At 44.9% G+C, this 18426-nt stretch overlaps 1 long non-coding RNA gene across 1 annotated transcript; it reads left to right on the forward strand.

The window, feature by feature from the left end:
• Positions 1-6283: 6283 nt before the first annotated feature.
• Positions 6284-17796, forward strand: LOC140399732 (uncharacterized). Its single transcript, XR_011937828.1, has 3 exons — positions 6284-6342; positions 11567-11677; positions 17381-17796. It is a non-coding gene; the product is annotated as an uncharacterized lncRNA (long non-coding RNA).
• Positions 17797-18426: the final 630 nt, after the last annotated feature.

Consider the following 18426-nt stretch of genomic DNA (forward strand, 5'->3'; position numbering starts at 1 on the left):
CCCCACCGTGCTGCCCATGTATGTAAGACCTCGTAAGGCCGGCAAATTATCTTCCCTTAAGTCTATTAGTGAGTCCGCTCCGTTTTTCGTGGTCATCATTCGGTGTTAATTGAATTGAAATCTTACTATCTGCTGGGTGGAATTCGAACACTAGTCCGTAGCGCATTACCCTGGGGCTCGAGGTTACTCATCCAGTAACCATGCCACTCTGAGAGCTGCTTGGCTGGACGAGAATGTTTGCTTAATTGAAAACAAGGCATCCAAGGCATTTGTTTTTTTCGGTAATTGGTAATTAAATTTAATTCGTGCGCTATTTTAAAGTAAAATTACATATTTAGTCATGTAATTAAAAGCTGCTCGTTTTGATTGGGTGTAAGTTAATTGCGCTTCTGAATTAGGAGTCAGCTGTGTCCCTCTGTACTGAAGCTGGTTAACTGCCCAACTGGATTGATTCAGTTATCAAAATCCTTGTTTCGGGCACGCTGTGAGGCGGAGGGCAGCTTCAGAGTTGCTTTCCTGAACTGTCAGTGCAGCTTGGATAAACCACAGTGTGTTGGGGTTGAGTGAAAACAGTGTTGATTCAAACAGGAGAAGATAAAGCTAAAACGTTATAGACGGCGCATTGGTACAGTGGTTGGCACTGCCGCCCCACAGCGCCAGGGGCCCGGGTCCATTTCGGGTCTCGGCTGACTGTCTGTGTGGAATTTGCATTTCCCCCCGTGTCTGCGTGGGTTTCCTCCTAGTGCCCCGATTTCCTCCGACAGTGCAATGATGTGCAGATTAGGTGGATTGGCCATCTTTAATTTCCCTTAGGATCCAAAAGTTTTGGTGGTGTTAGCGGGTGATCGTAATAAGGTGGGACTGTTTCAGAGGGTCGGTGCAGACTCGATGTTCCAAAAGGCCACCCACTGAACTGTATGGAGTCGAAGATGAAAACTACTGAGTGCGGAGTTCAGGCTCAGTCCGAGCTTCAGAAACGCCGATTCAGAGCTGGTCTGAAGATTCGGGGTAAGATTGGGTTGGGAACTTGTTACCAGATGCGCTGCTTCTAGTTAGTAAAGTCGCATTTGTGAAATGACTGCAGAGTACTCCAGAACAAGAACAGCCGGTGAGGTGGGGGCAGAGGCCAATGAGATTTCCTTATCCAGAAAGTGAGATGCGGTAATGCAGGTCGCTGATTTGTGACTTTCATTTCAGGTGTGAGTTTCTTCCACTTACCTCTATTCTCTTTAGAATAAGATCCCCTGTGTAAGCAGTACTCTGAATTTAATGGAATCTAAGAAGTATTTTAAAGGATCTTGAAAGAGAACTCAGCGTTGTGAAATGATCCTTCTGAAATATGTCGGAAATCAGAGACATTTCTCGTGTTTCTGATCACTGGAACTGTGTCCAACTGCAGCTCCTGATTATCCGCAATGCATGACGGGAGCTGCACATGAACGAACTATTGAGCACCCGTGGTGATGATGACGTTGTGGATATCACTTTTAGCAAGCATGCCGCAACACAAGTCATGGTTGCCCAGGCGGAGAAGCAGTGGCAGACCGTCAGGTGGAGTGGTAGCCGGAGGCAGGTAGTACACGGGTTACACGCATGTGGTCATCCCCATCTCAGACAACTATATCGTCTTAGATAGTATTGGGATAGGAGGCCTTTCAGGCTAAATAATCAATAGCTGTGTTAGTGGCCGCGCGGGTGCACAGCGGAGGAGAAAAATATTGGGAGATCGTCACTCATCGCGGACTCGATTGTAAAGGAAGCCGGATTGCGTTTCTGTGGCCAGAAACAGGCCGTATAATTGTTTATTTCCTTTTTTGTGCCTTGAGAGCAGTGTGATGTGGGAGGGGATTAGCCAGTGGCCGTGGTGCATGTCCTTACCACTGACATGGGCAGACAAAGGGATGAGATCCTGCAGCAGGAATTTAGGGAGTACTGCAGGTGGAATGAATCGCATTGACATTTGTGATGCTGAAGACATCCAGAGGAGACCGAGATGGATCATCCACTCGGCACTTCTTGCTGCAGATTGTTGTGAATGTCTCAGCCTTGTCTTTTGCATATCTGTCCCGGGCAGCTTCATCATTAACGACATGGATATTTGCTGCGTTGGGAGTCAATGGAGAAGATTGCGGGGGCCCATTCAGAGATATTTATGTATTTTCTGACCGCAGGTGAATTGCCAGATGGAGGATCGCTAATGAGGCACCTTCATTCAAAAAGCGCGGCAGTGATATACCACGTATTTACAGGGCTGTACGTTATTGGTACGGAAATATTGTGGTTGGGGGCGGGGGGGGGGGGATCCTGTGGCACAGGAGTAATCAACGCTTGGACAGAAAACGATTTAGCAGGGATAGTCAGCGCGGATTGGTGGTGGAACATCCTGTCCAACTAATTTCATTTAGTTGTATGAAAAGGTAAATAAATATATTGTTGAGGGTAGTTGACGTGGTTAACATGAACATAAATGAGTGATTTGAGAAGAACCCACTGGGAAAATTGCCCCAAAGGTTTAAAGCCATTGGATTCAAGCTGGAAAAATGTATTCAATGTTTTGTTGTTAACAGGAGGCAAAGGGTGATGGTAGAGTTGCTTTGGTGATTGGAAACCTGTCACCATCAGTGTACGACAGGGATCGGTGCTGCGACCCTTGATGTGTATATTCAAGAAATTAAGTATATGCCGAAGGTATACAGAATACAGATGACACGGAATTTGGTGGTGATGATAGTGAAGAGGATAGCCATGCGACAGACTGATATTGATCACCTGGAGAGTTTGGCATAGCAAAGACAGATGCAATTTAATCCTGAGAAGTGTGAGGCGATGCATTTTGGGAGTTCTATTAGGCGTATTATCAGCAAAATGAACGACAGATCCCGAGGAAGTATTGAAGAAAGAAACGACTTTGCTCTACGAGTCCATGCATACCTGGAGGTGGAGGAACAGGTAAACAGGGTGGTGAAGAAGACATACGGAATGCTTGCCTTCATTATCTGATGCTTAGAATATAGGAACACGGAAGCTTTGGTCCAACTTTATATATCAATTGTCATGCCACAGAAGGAATGTTGTGCGCAGTTCTGACCACCACAGCATCGGAAGGAACTTGTTGCACTGGAGGCTGTGCAGAGGAGATTCCCCAGGTTGTTGCCAGCGATGGAACGTTTCAGCTCTGAGGAAAGACTGTGTTTGTTTTCATCGCAGTAGCGGATGCTGAGGGGAGAACTGAGAGATGTGCAAACAATTTAGAGAGATAGATAGGATAGATGGTCCGAATCTTTCCCACATTGAAGAGGTGTCAAAGCTAAGGGGGTAAAATGTTAACGTGAGGAATAAATGGTGTATGGGGACCTGCGGAAACTTTACTTTATACCCAGAGTGTGGTGGAAATGTCGGATCGCGCTGACAGACAGGGTGGTGTGCACAGATACACTTTCAACATTTCAGTAGCATTTGAACTAACACTTAAATCGCAGAGGCATAGTAGGCTGTGCACCACGAGTTGTTAAATGGAATTAGTACAGATTGGGGCTCGATCGGCATAGACAACGTGGGGCGAATTGCCTGTTTCTGTGTTATGCGACTCGCTGACTCGATGATCACTCTGCCAGCGACTTCCCAATTACTTCATCAAAACAGATCATTTATTATGTAATTTCCAGGAAACGTTGTCTTAATCTTCCTGGCACTGCCAAGGGAAAGGGAGATGTTCAACTTGCTAGTCCTAACTTATGTCCCTCATTCCTGGAAGCATTTGAGTCAATGACCTCCAAATCTCTTTACAGACCTGGCCATCATGTATAGAGTTTCACGCACCCGCATGTTCTCCGATCTCCCTCACCCGAAGTCATATGTCTAACTGGTTTTGAAAACATACAATGCTTTGGCCTCTACTGGCTTCCAGTGGTAACGAATTCCACCGACTCTCCACTTCTGGGGGAGTAGATTTCTCCTTATCTCTGTCCCAAATTGTCTACCCGTATCCTCGGGCTGTGACCCATCGTTCTGGACATCCCCACCATCGGGAACATCCTTCCTGCATTCACCCTGTCTCGCCCTATTAGAATTTTATAGGTTTCTAGGCGATCCCCCTCGTTCTTCAGAACTCCAGCGAATGCAATCCTAACCGATGCAATCTGTTCTCATTCGTAAGTCTCGCCATCCAAGGAATCAGTCTGGTAAGCTTTCGATATACTCCCTCGAGAGCAAAGACTCGTTCTCAGATAAGGAGACAAAAACTGCAAAACATATTCCAGTTGCTGATTCAGCAAGTCCCTGTACAATTGCAGCCAGACACCCCTGATCCTGTACCCGAATCCTCCTGCAAGAATATAATTTCCCTTCTTTACCACGTGCTGTATCTTTCTGCTGATCTTCAGGGACTGTTGTGCAAGGGCACTCGGGTCTCATTGTACATTACCCTCTCCTAATTTATGAACATTCATATAATAGTATCCCCCTCTTGTTTTTCCGAACGAAATGGATGCAAATGCGTTCATCAAAATGATGCTGCACCTACCATTCATTTGCTCACTTATTCAATTGTCCAAATCACAGCGGAGGATCTCTGCAACCTGCAGGAAGTTCACCCTCCCACCGAACTTGGTGTCATCTGCAAATTTGGCGATATTATTTGTCCGATTTGATTTGTCCTTTTTCTGTGTAATGGACATATCTTGATTGATTGATTTATTGTCACATGTACCAAAGTACAGTGAAACTAGTTTTCTGCGACCAAGAGAACGTACACAGTACATAGTGGACAAAAAGTATAATCAACTAAGTACATCCACATGTAGTACATCGACAAATAGTGATTGGTAAAAGTACGGAACAAGGGCCAAACAAAGCAAACATATGAGCAAGTGCAGCATAGGGCGTCGTGAATAGTGTTCTTACAGGGAACAGATCAGTTCGAGGGAGAGTTGTTGAGGAGTTTAGTAGCTGTGGGGAAGAAGCTGCACCTATATCTGGATGTGCGGGTATTCAGACTTCTGTATCCTGCCTGGTGAAAGGGTCTGGATGAAGGCAATGGCTGGGTGGGAGGGGTCTCGGATAATGCTGTCTGAATTCATGAGGCAGCGGGAGGTGTAGACAGAATCAATGTGGGGGTGGCAAGCTTGTGTGATGCGTTGGGTTGATTTCACCACACTCTGCTGTTTCTTGCAATCTTGGGCCGAACAGTTGCCATACCAGGCTGTGATGCAACCGGATAGGATGCGTTCTGTGGCACATCTGCAGAAGTTTGTGAGATTTGAGGGAGACATGACGACTTTTTTTAGCTTCGGCAGTAACAAGATATGAATTGGGCTTTCTTGACTTTTGCGTCAAAGTGAAGGGACCTGGACAGACTGCTGGTGATGGTGATGACCAGGTATTGAAACTGCCGACCGTATTCACTTCGGAGCTATTGATGTGGCAAATTGTACTGCACTGTACTTTGGTTCATGACTTCAGTACAAGTACAAGTCTGTAGGAATATCCGCAGGTCCTCTAACCTCTAACCTCGACAGTGTCCAATTCCTTTTGCCGTTTCTTGAGATCAAGATTGCTGTTTTGAATTAGCTGAGGACCGGCACACACCATCCGAAAGAACAACCGAGACCCACACTCCGACACTACCCCAGTAACCCCAGCTAACCTCTCGGACATTAAGGGCAGTTTGTCACTGCCATTCCATCTAACCTGCATATATTTGTATTGTGCACCCGGGGGAAACCCGTGCAGACACGGGTAGAATGTGCAAACTACACAGTGACAATCACCCAAGGCCGACATTGAACCTGGGTCCCAGATGCTGTGAGACACCGGTGATAACCAGTGTGCCACCGTGCCCCAAATCAAAACGCTGGGACTCTGGAGCACAACCCATTGACAGTACTACGGCCCCACTGCCTCCCTGACTGATCAGTCCTTCACATTCGATAGCATCCTGTTATCTCTGTCTCCTTTTCAATTAGGTAATTCGACTAAAGTTCTGAATATTAATAACCTGATTCAGTGTTGAATATGTAATGACCGTCACTATTTCTTTCTGTCCAGGTCTGAATAAACCACGTTTCTCAGTGGATTCCTATGTTATTGCTGACGGTGAAAGTGTCACGTTTAACTGCTCCAGCTCCCAGGACAGTCCTGGGATTGCATTTTACTTATACAGACAAGGACAATCGAATTCTGTCAACGTTAAATCTCCTGCTGCAGGAATGCATTCTGTCACCTTCACCATCAATAAAATCGATCACTCCAAAATAGGATATTATACCTGTCGATATGAAGCGAAGGTGAACAGAACCCGGCTATGCTCGACCTCCAGTGACCCTTTGAGCATCAGTGTAAGAGGTGAGTGATATGCACAGTCAATATATCCACCTGATTATGGATAATGTGTTCCTGTTTTAATTCAGACATGAGATGTTATCTCGTTAAACTAACCGGTGCACTTCGCAATTCAAGCTGACATGAAAATAGGAACACAGTGCTCTGGTGTTAAATCTTGGCACAGACTACACCGAGAATTAAATGTGTACATGATCTAATATCTGGCAGCAATAAATCATCTGCCTCCTGGTTGGCACAGGTTAGCTGTGTCATGGGGAAGTCCACGCTTCAAAGCCAAAAATCAAGATATTTCCAAATGTAAACTGAGAGTTCTGCTGCATAATACCAGCAGATGCATTGAGACAAGATCCACATCCCAGCACCTTGCCAACTCCATTCCTGATTGGCTGCCGTTGAAGGATCATTTTTACGGAGCACCATTCTGAGGGAGGAGGATAGACAGACTGGGGTAAATTATCCAAATTGGAGAAAGACGGAAAATACTGTTTGTAATGTGCCACAAGTTTAGAAATGGTTACAATTCGTACATGGAGAGCGGAGCATGTTGTTAGAGACATTCCTTTTGATTTCCCTTTGCCCCATTTATTTTATGTAATTTTCTTTGTTCCGTGGACTCATAATGTTTTATTTATTTTCTATAAATTTAGAGTACCCAATTCATTTTTTCCAATTAAGGAGCAATTTAGCGTGGCCAATCCAACTACTCTGCACAGCTTTGGGTTGTGGGGGCGAAACCCACGCACATACAGGAAGAATGTGCAACCTCCACACAGACAGTGACCCAGAGCTGGGATCGAACCTGGGACCACAGCGCTGTGAGGCTGCGTGCTACTCACTGCGCTCCCGTGCTGCTCCCGTGGACCATGATGTATAGAATCAGTGGACTCAAGCTGAAGCAACCTGATCGTCAGGCCTGTTTGACACAGCTTTTGTATTTTGGAGATGGAAATAGAAACTCCTCGGTGGTGGGTAAATCTATTGGTTTTAAACAAAAGGGCAACTTAGCGTGGCCAATCCACGGACCCTGCACATTTTTGGCTTTTCGTATTAAGACTCACACAAACACGGGGCAAATGAGCGAACTCCTCACGGAGACTGACCCGGGGCATCTCTGGAACCAAGGTCCTTGGCGCTACTATTGCGCTACATGTGTCCCGGGCGCCGGGTGAATATTAAGATCTGCATTGGTGGAAGTTGGTTCGATTGGTCTGTTGGCAACCTATGGGTTGTCCAGCGACAGTCTTCTCTCTGACAAGAGTCAGTGATTAGTTCTAGCGGGATGTTTCTGAGAGAGCTGAACAAAAGTGCTGTAAACACTGGTGGGAAACGTTTCAGTGAAAATTAAATCCGTGCCAAAGGAAGTCGACACCATTTCGAAAGCGCATTGCTAAAGACCCTTCATCATTTTGAGTTATGTGTCCGGTATGGTAATAAACACAGCCTAATCTTTCAGAACCATAATCTGCCCTGGTTTATAGAAATATGTAAAACTCAGATGCAAGATGGCTCCTTTAGAATTCATTGATGGTACGTTTCAATATTACGTTTTCCCATATTCCTGACAAGGACCAGATTATGGTGGATAGATTCTCAATTATTTACAGTTGGTAAGTGGCAGATAGAAGAATTCCGGCAACACAAGTAGAGGGAAAGGATAGATAAATGGATGTGCGCTTTGTTTTTTGCGTTACCCTGCTTGGTTTGAAACGTCCTTCAAATAAAGTTTCATCCCTTCAGGTGGGATGGGGGACGGGACGGGGGAAGTTATGTTAGATTCCCTCCTTTTCAGTTCCTTATGCTACCATTTATTTTATTATTTTGTTCCGTGGACCCATAATTAAAATGTGCCTGAAGAAAAGCCTGTTCATCATGCCAGTGCTTACCACATTTTGTACTTCGGAGAGACACCGAGACTATCATAAGAACCAACTTGGGAGGACGTCATTTCGTGTGGCTGCCCGTCAGTCTGTGGGCTGGCGAGTAATACGGTTCTGCCTGGCAACAGTCAGTGACTGGTTCATGTGCGATTCTTCTGAGAGAGCTGGGCAGAAGATTCGGCCTTGAAAGGGGGAGGAGCTCTTTTTCTCTCGCTCCTTGCTGAATTAGAAAAACTAGTCTGTTGTTCAAAAACCAGTGAGCACCTGACATATCATTACTCCGAATTTAAAATGATGTTGATTCAAAAAGAAAGTAGACAACATTCGCCGAAAATATCCTTTCAAGCCCAGAAGGAATAAGTATCAAAACGAAATCTTGAACTCTTGAAAGACGTGAACTGAAAGCAGGCGCAATGCTTTAGAGATCCTTTCACGATGTTATTTTATTTTACTTTGTTCTCACTCCACAACTCTTTTCCTCAATGTTGTCTGCCACCGTGAGTGTGTGTCTGAGTGTGACTACGTGTGTGTGTCTGTGTGTGAGCCCGTGTATGTCTGTGTGTGTCTGTGTCTGAGTGAGTGAGTGTGTCTCAGTGTGTGGTAGGGGGGCTATTTGGAAAGTGGGGGCTGAGTTGAGAAAAGTGGCAGTTATATTTTTGTCATTGTACTTACAGTACTGTTAAAATACATTGTTGGTATTAAACTTATAAACCTGATGACTTCAATGTATTGGGCTAAGTCAAGGTCGTCAGGTGTTTTGAAAGTACACTTAATTTCCCTCCTGTCACGTCACTCGGTCACGTGGGTTGGCATGGACAGCGCACGCGCCCAGGGGAGTTTGAGAATGTTAACAGGTGATTGAATGGAATTGCTCAGTATCATGAAGGATTCTTTTAGGATAAGTATACACCGCAGGGCAAGAGTTATAGCTGGGGGAAGGGCAATTATGATGCCATTAGACGTGACTTGGGGGGGATAAGGTGGATAAGTAGGCTGCAAGTGTTGGGCACACTGGATAAGTGGGGCTTGTTCAAGGATCAGCTACTGCGTGTTCTTGATAAGTATGTACCGGTCAGGCAGGGAGGAAGGCGTCGAGCGAGGGAACCGTGGTTTACACAAGGAATTGGAATCTCTTGTTAAGAAGAAGAAGGAGGCCTATGTGAAGATGAGGTGTGAAGTTTCGGTTGGGGCGATGGATAGTTACAAGGTAGCGAGGAAGGATCTAAAGAGAGAGCTAAGACGAGCAAGGAGGGGACATGAGAAGTATTTGGCAGGAAGGATCAAGGAAAACCCAAAAGCTTTCTATAGGTATGTCAGGAATAAGCGAATGACTAGGGAAAGAGTAGGACCAGTCAAGGACAGGGATGGGAAATTGTGTGTGGAGTCTGAAGAGATAGGCGAGATACTAAATGAATATTTTTCGTCAGTATTCCCTCAGGAAAAATATAATGTTGTGGAGGAGAATGCTGAGCCCCAGGCTAATAGAATAGATGGCATTGAGGTACGTAGGGAAGAGGTGTTGGCAATTCTGGACAGGCTGAAAATAGATAAGTCCCCGGGACCTGATGGGATTTATCCTAGGATTCTCTGGGAGGCCAGGGAAGAGATTGCTGGACCTTTGGCTTTGATTTTTATGTCATCATTGGCTACAGGAATAGTGCCAGAGGACTGGACGACAGCAAATGTGGTCCCTTTGTTCAAAAAGGGGAGCAGAGACAACCCCGGCAACTATAGACCGGTGAGCCTCACGTCTGTAGTCGGTAAAGTCTTGGAGTGGATTATAAGAGACAAGATTTATAATCATCTAGATAGGAATAATATGATCAGGGATAGTCAGCATGGCTTTGTGAAGGGTAGGTCATGCCTCACAAACCTTATTGAGTTCTTTGAGAAGGTGACTGAACAGGTAGATGAGGGTAGAGCAGTTGATGTGTTGTATATGGATTTCAGCAAAGCGTTTGATAAGGTTCCCCACGGTAGGCTATTGCAGAAAATACGGAGGCTGGGGGTTGAGGGTGATTTAGAGATGTGGATCAGAAATTGGCTAGCTGAAAGAAGACAGGGGGTGGTGGTTGATGGGAAATGTTCAGAATGGAGTACAGTCACAAGTGGAGTACCACAAGGATCTGTTCTGGGGCCGTTGCTGTTTGTCATTTTTATCAATGACCTAGAGGAAGGCGCAGAAGGGTGGGTGAGTAAATTTGCAGACGATACTAAAGTCGGTGGTGTTGTCGATAGTGTGGAAGGATGTAGCAGGTTACAGAGGGATATAGATAAGCTGCAGAGCTGGGCTGAGGGGTGGCAAATGTAGTTTAATGTAGAGAAGTGTGAGGTGATTCACTTTGGAAGGAATAACAGGAATGCGGAATATTTGGCTAATGGTAAAGTTCTTGAAAGTGTGGATGAGCAGAGGGATCTAGGTGTCCATGTACATAGATCCCTGAAAGTTGCCACCCAGGTTGATAGGGTTGTGAAGAAGGCCTATGGAGTGTTGGCCTTTATTGGTAGAGGGATTGAGTTCCGGAGTCGGGAGGTCATGTTGCAGCTGTACAGAACTCTGATACGGCCGCATTTGGAGTATTGCGTACAGTTCTGGTCACCGCATTATAGGAAGGACGTGGAGGCTTTGGAGCGGGTGCAGAGGAGATTTACCAGAATGTTGCCTGGTATGGAGGGAAAATCTTATGAGGAAAGGCTGATGGACTTGAGGTTGTTTTAGTTGGAGAGAAGAAGGTTAAGAGGAGACTTATTAGAGGCATACAAAATGATCAGGGGGTTGGATAGGGTGGACAGTGAGAGCCTTCTCCCGCGGATGGAAATGGCTGGCACGAGGGGACATAACTTTAAACTGAGGGGTAATAGATATAGGACAGAGGTCAGAGGTAGGTTCTTTACGCAAAGAGTAGTGAGGCCGTGGAATGCCCTACCTGCCACAGTAGTGAACTCGCCAACATTGAGGGCATTTAAAAGTTTATTGGATAAACATATGGATGATAATGGCATAGTGTAGGTTAGATGGCTTTTGTTTCGGTGCAACATAGTGGGCCGAAGGGCCTGTACTGCGCTGTATTGTTCTATGTTCTATGTTCTATGTTTATTGGATAGGTAGGGAATGCATCAATTTCCTGGGACAAGCGGTGGCGCAGTGGCGTGTTCACTCGACTAGTAATCGAGAAACACATGACAATTTTCTGGAGTCATGGATTCCAATCATGCGACGAGAGCTGTTAGAAATTCAGTTCAACTAAAATCTAAAATATTTAATGGAAATGTTAAAACACATCCCGTTCACTACTGGCCTATGACGCACTAAAATGGTCATTCATTTTCTCCTCATAATCTTTTAGTTTCCAGTTCAATCCCAATCCGTTTCAGTCTCGCTGCATTGATCGTGTTAGGGATCGTGATTATTCTGGGACTAGAGTTTATTCCGATCAAGAGAAAGCCAGTTCCTGCAGGTATGTTTGAAAACCTACCGGATAGATTGATCAATTCATGTTGGATATAATAGTAACATACCAATGCAAACTGCTACTCACAGAGTAAGTATTAAGTCTTCGTTATTGAATGCTGTCAATTTAAATAAGGCCGTATAGAGTCTGAAACAATCAGACAATATGTTCTCAGTCATTGTCAAAAAAGAGATGTGAAATACATATATTTGTTAAAGTATATGTACACTGAATGTACATATATAATTATACTTCTGTGTTTACATGCATATACTTTCTTGTTATTGAGAAAACCAGTTGAAATTGCTACTCGTGACAGATATCTGAACATTTACACATCAGTCACATTTCCACTAAGTAGATATGTACGTAGTTCCCTTTAACATTTAACTACAATACCATCTGAAATTCGGCAGCTGCTGGATTTACATTTATTCAAAACACACTGTTGAACTCGGGATGAACATCTCACCTAAACCAGGAATATCAATATGGTGAGGTTAACTGAAATGATCACTATGTCTCAAATACAAAGAGTTGCATCAAATTCAGCCAGCAACATGTAGCGATGGAATTCAACCGTGAATGGAAAAAGATAGTTATTGAATTATATTGAATTATCCAGCAGAGGGCAGTAGAGCGGAGCTGCTGATTGGCTGTTGCGGGGGTAATTTGCATACTTCCGTGTGCTCACCCTTACTTGAAGGTAGTTTGTGGAGGAGTTGTTGTCAAGTGACACTTAAACCCGGAACACTTCTTCAGTGTTTCCGTCCCTACCCCCTCCTCTAACCAAAAAAAACCAACCGCTGTAAAGAACACGAGGAAGGCTCGAGGGCAGGTAGAAGTCGAAAGAAGTTGAACCGTGACGTCACAGCCTGCAGGTAAGGGACTGGCTGGTGACTGGTAAGTAGCTTTTCTTTTATTTTCCCTCAGGTGTTATCTTGTGGGGCGCAGAGGTTGCCGAGTGAGTGCTTGCTGAGAAGGGGAGTGAATAACAGGTAAGCTCTTTCTTTCTTTTTCTTTTTTTTATCTAGAGGGGATGGCAGGGAACGTAGTGCAATGTTCCTTCTGCAGAATGTTTGAGGTGAGGGACGCCGTCAGTGCCCCTGCTGATTTCATCCGTGAGAAGTGCACCCGTCTCCAGCTCCTCAGAAACCGCGTTAGGGAACTGGAGCTGGAGCTGGATGAACTTCGGATCATTCGGGAGGCAGAGGTGGTCATAGATAGAAGCTTCAGGGATGTAGTTACTCCGAAAAATAAAGATAGATGGGTGACGGTGAAAGGGCTGGGAGGAAGCAGTCAGTCTAGGGATCTCCTGTGCTCGTTCCCCTTAGTAACAAGTATACCGCTTTGGATACTGTTGGGGGACGACGACTTACCAGGGGTAAGCCATGGGGTACAAGTCTCTGGCTCAGAATCTGTCCCTGTTGCTCAGAAGGGAAGGGGGAGAGGAGTAGAGCATTAATCATTGGAGACTCCATAGTTAGGGGGATTGATAGGAGATTCTGTGGGAACGAGAGAGACTCGCGGTTGGTGTGTTGCCTCCCAGGTGCCAGAGTGCGTGATGTCACGGATCGTGCTTTCGGGATCCTTAAGGGGGAGGGGGAGCAGCCCCAAGTCGTGGTCCACATAGGTACCAACGACATAGGTAGGAAAAGGGATAGGCATGTAAGGCAGGAATTCAGGGATCTAGGGTGGAAACTTAGATCTAGGACAAACAGAGTTATTATCTCTGGGTTGTTACCCGTGCCACGTGATAGCGAGACGAGGAACAGGGAGAGAGAGGAGTTCAACGCGTGGCTACAGGGATGGTGCAGGAGGAAGGGTTTCAGACTTCTGGATAATTGGGGCTGATTCTGGGGTCGGTGGGATCTCTACAAAAGGGATGGCCAACGCCTGGATCAGAGGGATACCAATATCCTGGGGGGAGGGGCGGATTTGCTAATGCTCTTCGGGAGGGTTTAAACTAGTTCAGCAAAGGCTTGGGAACCTGAATTGTAGCTCCAGTATATAGGAGGTAGAGAGTAGTGAGGTCATGAGTAAGGTTTCAAAGTTCCAGGTGTGTACCGGCAGGCAGGAATGTGGTTTAAATTGTGTCTTCTTCAATGCCTGGAGCATCCGGAATTAGGTGGGTGAACCTGCGGCATGGGTTGGTACCTGGGATTTTGATAATGTGGCCATTTCGGAGACATGGATAGAGCAGGGACAGGAATGGCTGTTGCAGTTGCCGGGGTTTAGATATTTCAGTAAGCTCAGGGAAGGTGGTAAAAGAGGGGGAGGGTTGACATTATTAGTCAAGGACAGTATTACGGTGGCAGAATGGAACTTTGATGATGACTCGTCCACTGAGGTAGTATGGGCTGAGGTTAGAAACGGGAAAGGAGAGGTCACCCTGTTAGGGGTTTTCTATAGGTCTCCGAAAAGTTCCAGAAATGTAGAGGAAAGGATTGCAAAGATGATTCTGGATAGGAGCGAAAGCAACAGGGTAGTTGTTATGGGGGACTTTAACTTTCCAAATATTGAATGGAAACGTCATAGTTCGAGTACTTTTGTTGTGTCTGTTTTTGTCCAATGTGTGCAGGAGTGTTTCCTGACACAGTATGTAGATAGACCAAAGAGAGGCGAGGCAATATAGGATTTGGAAAAACTGTTTAGCACAGGGCTAAATCGCTGGCTTTGAAAGCAGACCAAGGCAGGCCAGCAGCACGGTTCGATTCACGTAACAGCCTCCCCGAACAGGCGCCGGAATGTGGCGACTAGGTGCTTTTCACAGTAACTTCACTGGGGCTGTTTAGCACAGGTCCAAATAGACCAAGGCAAGCCAGCAGCACGGTTCAATTGCCGTACGAGCCTCCCCGAACAGGCGCCGGAATGTGGCGACTAGGGGCTTTCCACAATAACTTCATTTGAAGCCTGCTTGTGACAATAAGCGATTTTCATTTCATTTCATTCATTTCATTTTAATTTGGAACTGGGTAATGAACCAGGACAGATTTTAGATTTGGAGGTAGGTGAGCACTTTGGTAATAGTGACCACAATTCCATTACGTTTACTTTAGAGATGGAAAGGGATAGGTATATACCGCAGGGCAAGATTTATATCTGGGGGAAAGGCAATTCTGATGCGATGAGGCAAGACCTAGGATGCATCGGATGGAGAGGAAAACTGCAGGGGATGGACACAATGGAAATGTGGAGCTTGTTCAAGGAACAGCTACTGCGTGTCCTTGATAAGTATGTACCTGTCAAGCAGGGAGGAAGTAGTCGAGCAAGGGAACCGTGGTTTACGAAAGCAGTCGAAACACTTGTCAAGAGGAAGAAGGAGGCTTATGTAAAGATGAGACATTAAGGTTCAGTTAGGGCGCTCGAGAGTTACAAGATAGCTAGGAAGGACGTAAAGAGAGAGCTAAGAAGAGCCAGGAAGTGACATGAGAAGTCTTTGGCAGGTAGGGTCAAGAATAACCCTAAAGCTTTCTACAGATATGTCAGGAATAAACGAATGACTAGGGTAAGAGCAGGGCCAGTCAAGGACAGTAGTGGCAAGTTGTGCTTGGAGTCCGAGGAGATAGGAGAGGTGCTAAATGAATATTTGTCGTCAGTATTCACACAGGCAAAAGACAATGTTGTCGAGGAGAATACCGAGATTCAGGCAACTGGACTAGAAGGGCTTGAGGTTCATAAGGAGTAGGTGTTAGCAATTTTGGAATGTGTGAAAATAGATACGTCCCCTGGGCCGGACGAGATTTAGCCTAGGATTCTCTCCGAAGCTAGGGAGGAAATTGCTGAGCCTTTGGCTTTGATCTTGAAGTCATCTTTGTCTACATGAATAGTGCCAGAAGACTGGAGGATAGCAAATGTTGTCCCGTTGTTCAAGAAGGGGAGTAGAGACAACCCCGGTAACTATAGACCAGTGAGACTTACTTCTGTTGTGGGCAACATATTGGAACTTTATAAGAGATGGGATGTATAATCATCTGGAAAGGAATAATTTGAGTAGAGATAGTCAACACAGTTTTGTGAAGGGTAGGTCGTGCCTCACAAACGTTATTGAGTTCTTTGAGAAGGTGACCATCAGGTGGATGAGGGTAAAGCAGTTGATGTGGTGTCTATGGATTTCAGAAAAGCGTTTGATAAGGTTCCCTACAGTAGGCGACTGCAGAAAATACGGAGGCATGGGATTCAGGGCGATTTAGCAGTTTGGATCAGAAATTGGCTCGCTGGAAAAAGACAAAGGTGGTGGTTGATGGGAAATGTTCAGACTTGAGTCCAGTTACTAGTGGTGTACCACAAGGATCTGTTTTGGGGCCACTGCTGTTTGTCATTTTTATAAATGATCTGGAGGAGGGCGTAGAAGGATGGGTGAGTAAATTTGCAGATGATAACTAAAGTCGGTGGAGTTGTGGACAGTGCGGAAGGATGTTACACGTTACAGAGGGACTTAGATGAGCTGCAGCGCTGGGCTGAGAGGTGGCAAATGGAGTTTAATGCAGAAAAGTGTGAGGTGATTCATTTTGGAAGGATTAACAGGAAGACAGAGTACTGGGCTAATGGTAAGATTCTTGGCAGTGTGGATGAGCAGAGGGATCTCGGTGTCCTTGTACATAGATCCCTGAAAGTTGCCACCCAGGTTGAGAGGGTTGTTAAGAAGGCTTACGGTGTGTTAGCTTTTATTGGTAGAGGGATTGAGTTTCGGAGACATGAGGTCATGTTGCAGCTGTAGAAAACTCTGGTGCGGCCGGATTTGGAGTATTGCATACAATTCTGGTCGCCGCATTATAAGAACGATGTGGAAGCATTGGAAAGGGTCAGAGGAGATTTACCAGAATGTTGCCTGGTCTGGAGGAAAGATCTATGAGGAAAGGCTGAGGGACTTGAGGCTGTTTTCGTTAGAGAGAAGAATGTTAAGAGGTGACTTAATTGAGGCACACTAGATGTTCAGAGGATTGGATAGGGTGGACAGTGAGTCTTTTTCCTCGGATTGTGATGTCTAGCACGAGGTGACATAGCTTTAAATTGAGGGGAGATAGATATAAGACAGATGTCAGAGGTATGTTCTTTACTCAGAGAGTAGTAAGGGTGTGGAATGCCCTGCCTGCAACAGTAGTGGACTCGCCAACACTAAGGGCATTCAAATGGTGACTGGATAGTCATCTGGACGATAATGGATTAGTGTCGATGGGCTTTAGAGTGATTTCACAGGTCGGTGCAACATCGAGGGCCGAAGGGCCTGTATTACGCTGTAATGTTCAATGTTCCATGTTCTATAAAGTGAAGGAGGGGTATCAATTTTACGCACGAGAGTTTCCACATAAATTCAGAGGCAGGTAAGTTGATTGTAGAAATTTCTTGCTGTGGTCTATAATTGTTTAGTTGGTTAGTTAATATATGTTGCTTCCAGATGCAGTAAAATTACGATATTGACAGGGATGAAATTGTAGAATGTACTCTCAAAACGCGCTCTCGAGGCGACAACCGAGACGACGGCAGTCATATTATAATTAAAAAGGAACTGAACAGGTGAGAAATTGCCACAGCTAATCGTCACACAGGGTTCTTGCTGAAAGACATGGAAGCAGACGATTGTTTTTCACAATGGCGGCTTTGCGCATCGGGAAGATTGTTGACCATTAATGTGTGCCTGTATAGGTTATTACGACGGGATGATATCAGAGATGTATTACTCACGATTATTCACCTTGTATTTGACAGGTGACGATGCTGATGCAGTTTATTGTGAAACAACAATGTGAAGCGACAATGAAGAGATCACAATGTGAAAAAACTCTATTAAATATGTCACACAAGTCTGGGACTTTTAACCATAGTTAAGTTTGTTATTGCTCAAAAATGCAGCAAAGGATGTAATTCAGGTTCGCCAATTACCAGTACGATGTCTCTGACTGATATATCTCCGCATGTGTGTTTACGTTTCAATGGGTCAGTGTGGGCGAAAATGTGTGCGTTTATTTGTGTATATGTGTGCAACTTTATGTGCATACGAACGAATTTAAATATAATATAATTATAACGGAATTACATATATGAGGTAAACAATTAATTTCCAATAGAAAATGTTGAAATGAAAAAATAAATATACAAATAAACAACATACATTTTTTTTTAAATTCAGTTCAATGTATTTTTGTTTTCGATCTTTTGTCCTGAAACACATTTAACCACTTCAGCAGACTGCTGAAGCTGATCCCTGGGGATATTTTCCATCATGGCACTTCTGATACGGTTAGAATCCTCTTCAAGTGCATTGAAATGCATTCAAGAATCCTGTGCATTGTATGGCACATCGGAAAATTAGCAAGGAAATATTAACGAAACATCAGGTTCTGGGGCAACGTTTAGAGGATATGTGCGGGGGAATTATTTCAGAGGGCAGTTGATGCCTGAAACTCGCTGCTGGCGGACGCGGTGGAAGAAGGTACGGTAGTGACGTTTAAAGGGTGTTGACAAATACAGAATTGGATGCGAATTGAGGGATACGGACCCTGACAGATGAGAGGTTTTCGGTTAGAATGCAAGAATGCTCGGCGCAAGCTTGCAGGGCCGATGGGTCTGTTCCTGTGCTGTATTTTTCTTTCTTTTTTGTTCCATATACAAGGGAAACAATATATTTGGACATGACTTCTTAAAATGAATGGCCAAATAAACAAAGAAAGAACACAAGCAACATAGCATAATCAGGTAAATGGAAATTAAATGTGTTGCCCTCGTGTCCTGGAACACAAGTTCTACAAAAAGCT

The sequence above is a fragment of the Scyliorhinus torazame genome, chromosome 23 (assembly GCF_047496885.1).
Source record: "Scyliorhinus torazame isolate Kashiwa2021f chromosome 23, sScyTor2.1, whole genome shotgun sequence".
Taxonomy (NCBI): domain Eukaryota; kingdom Metazoa; phylum Chordata; class Chondrichthyes; order Carcharhiniformes; family Scyliorhinidae; genus Scyliorhinus; species Scyliorhinus torazame.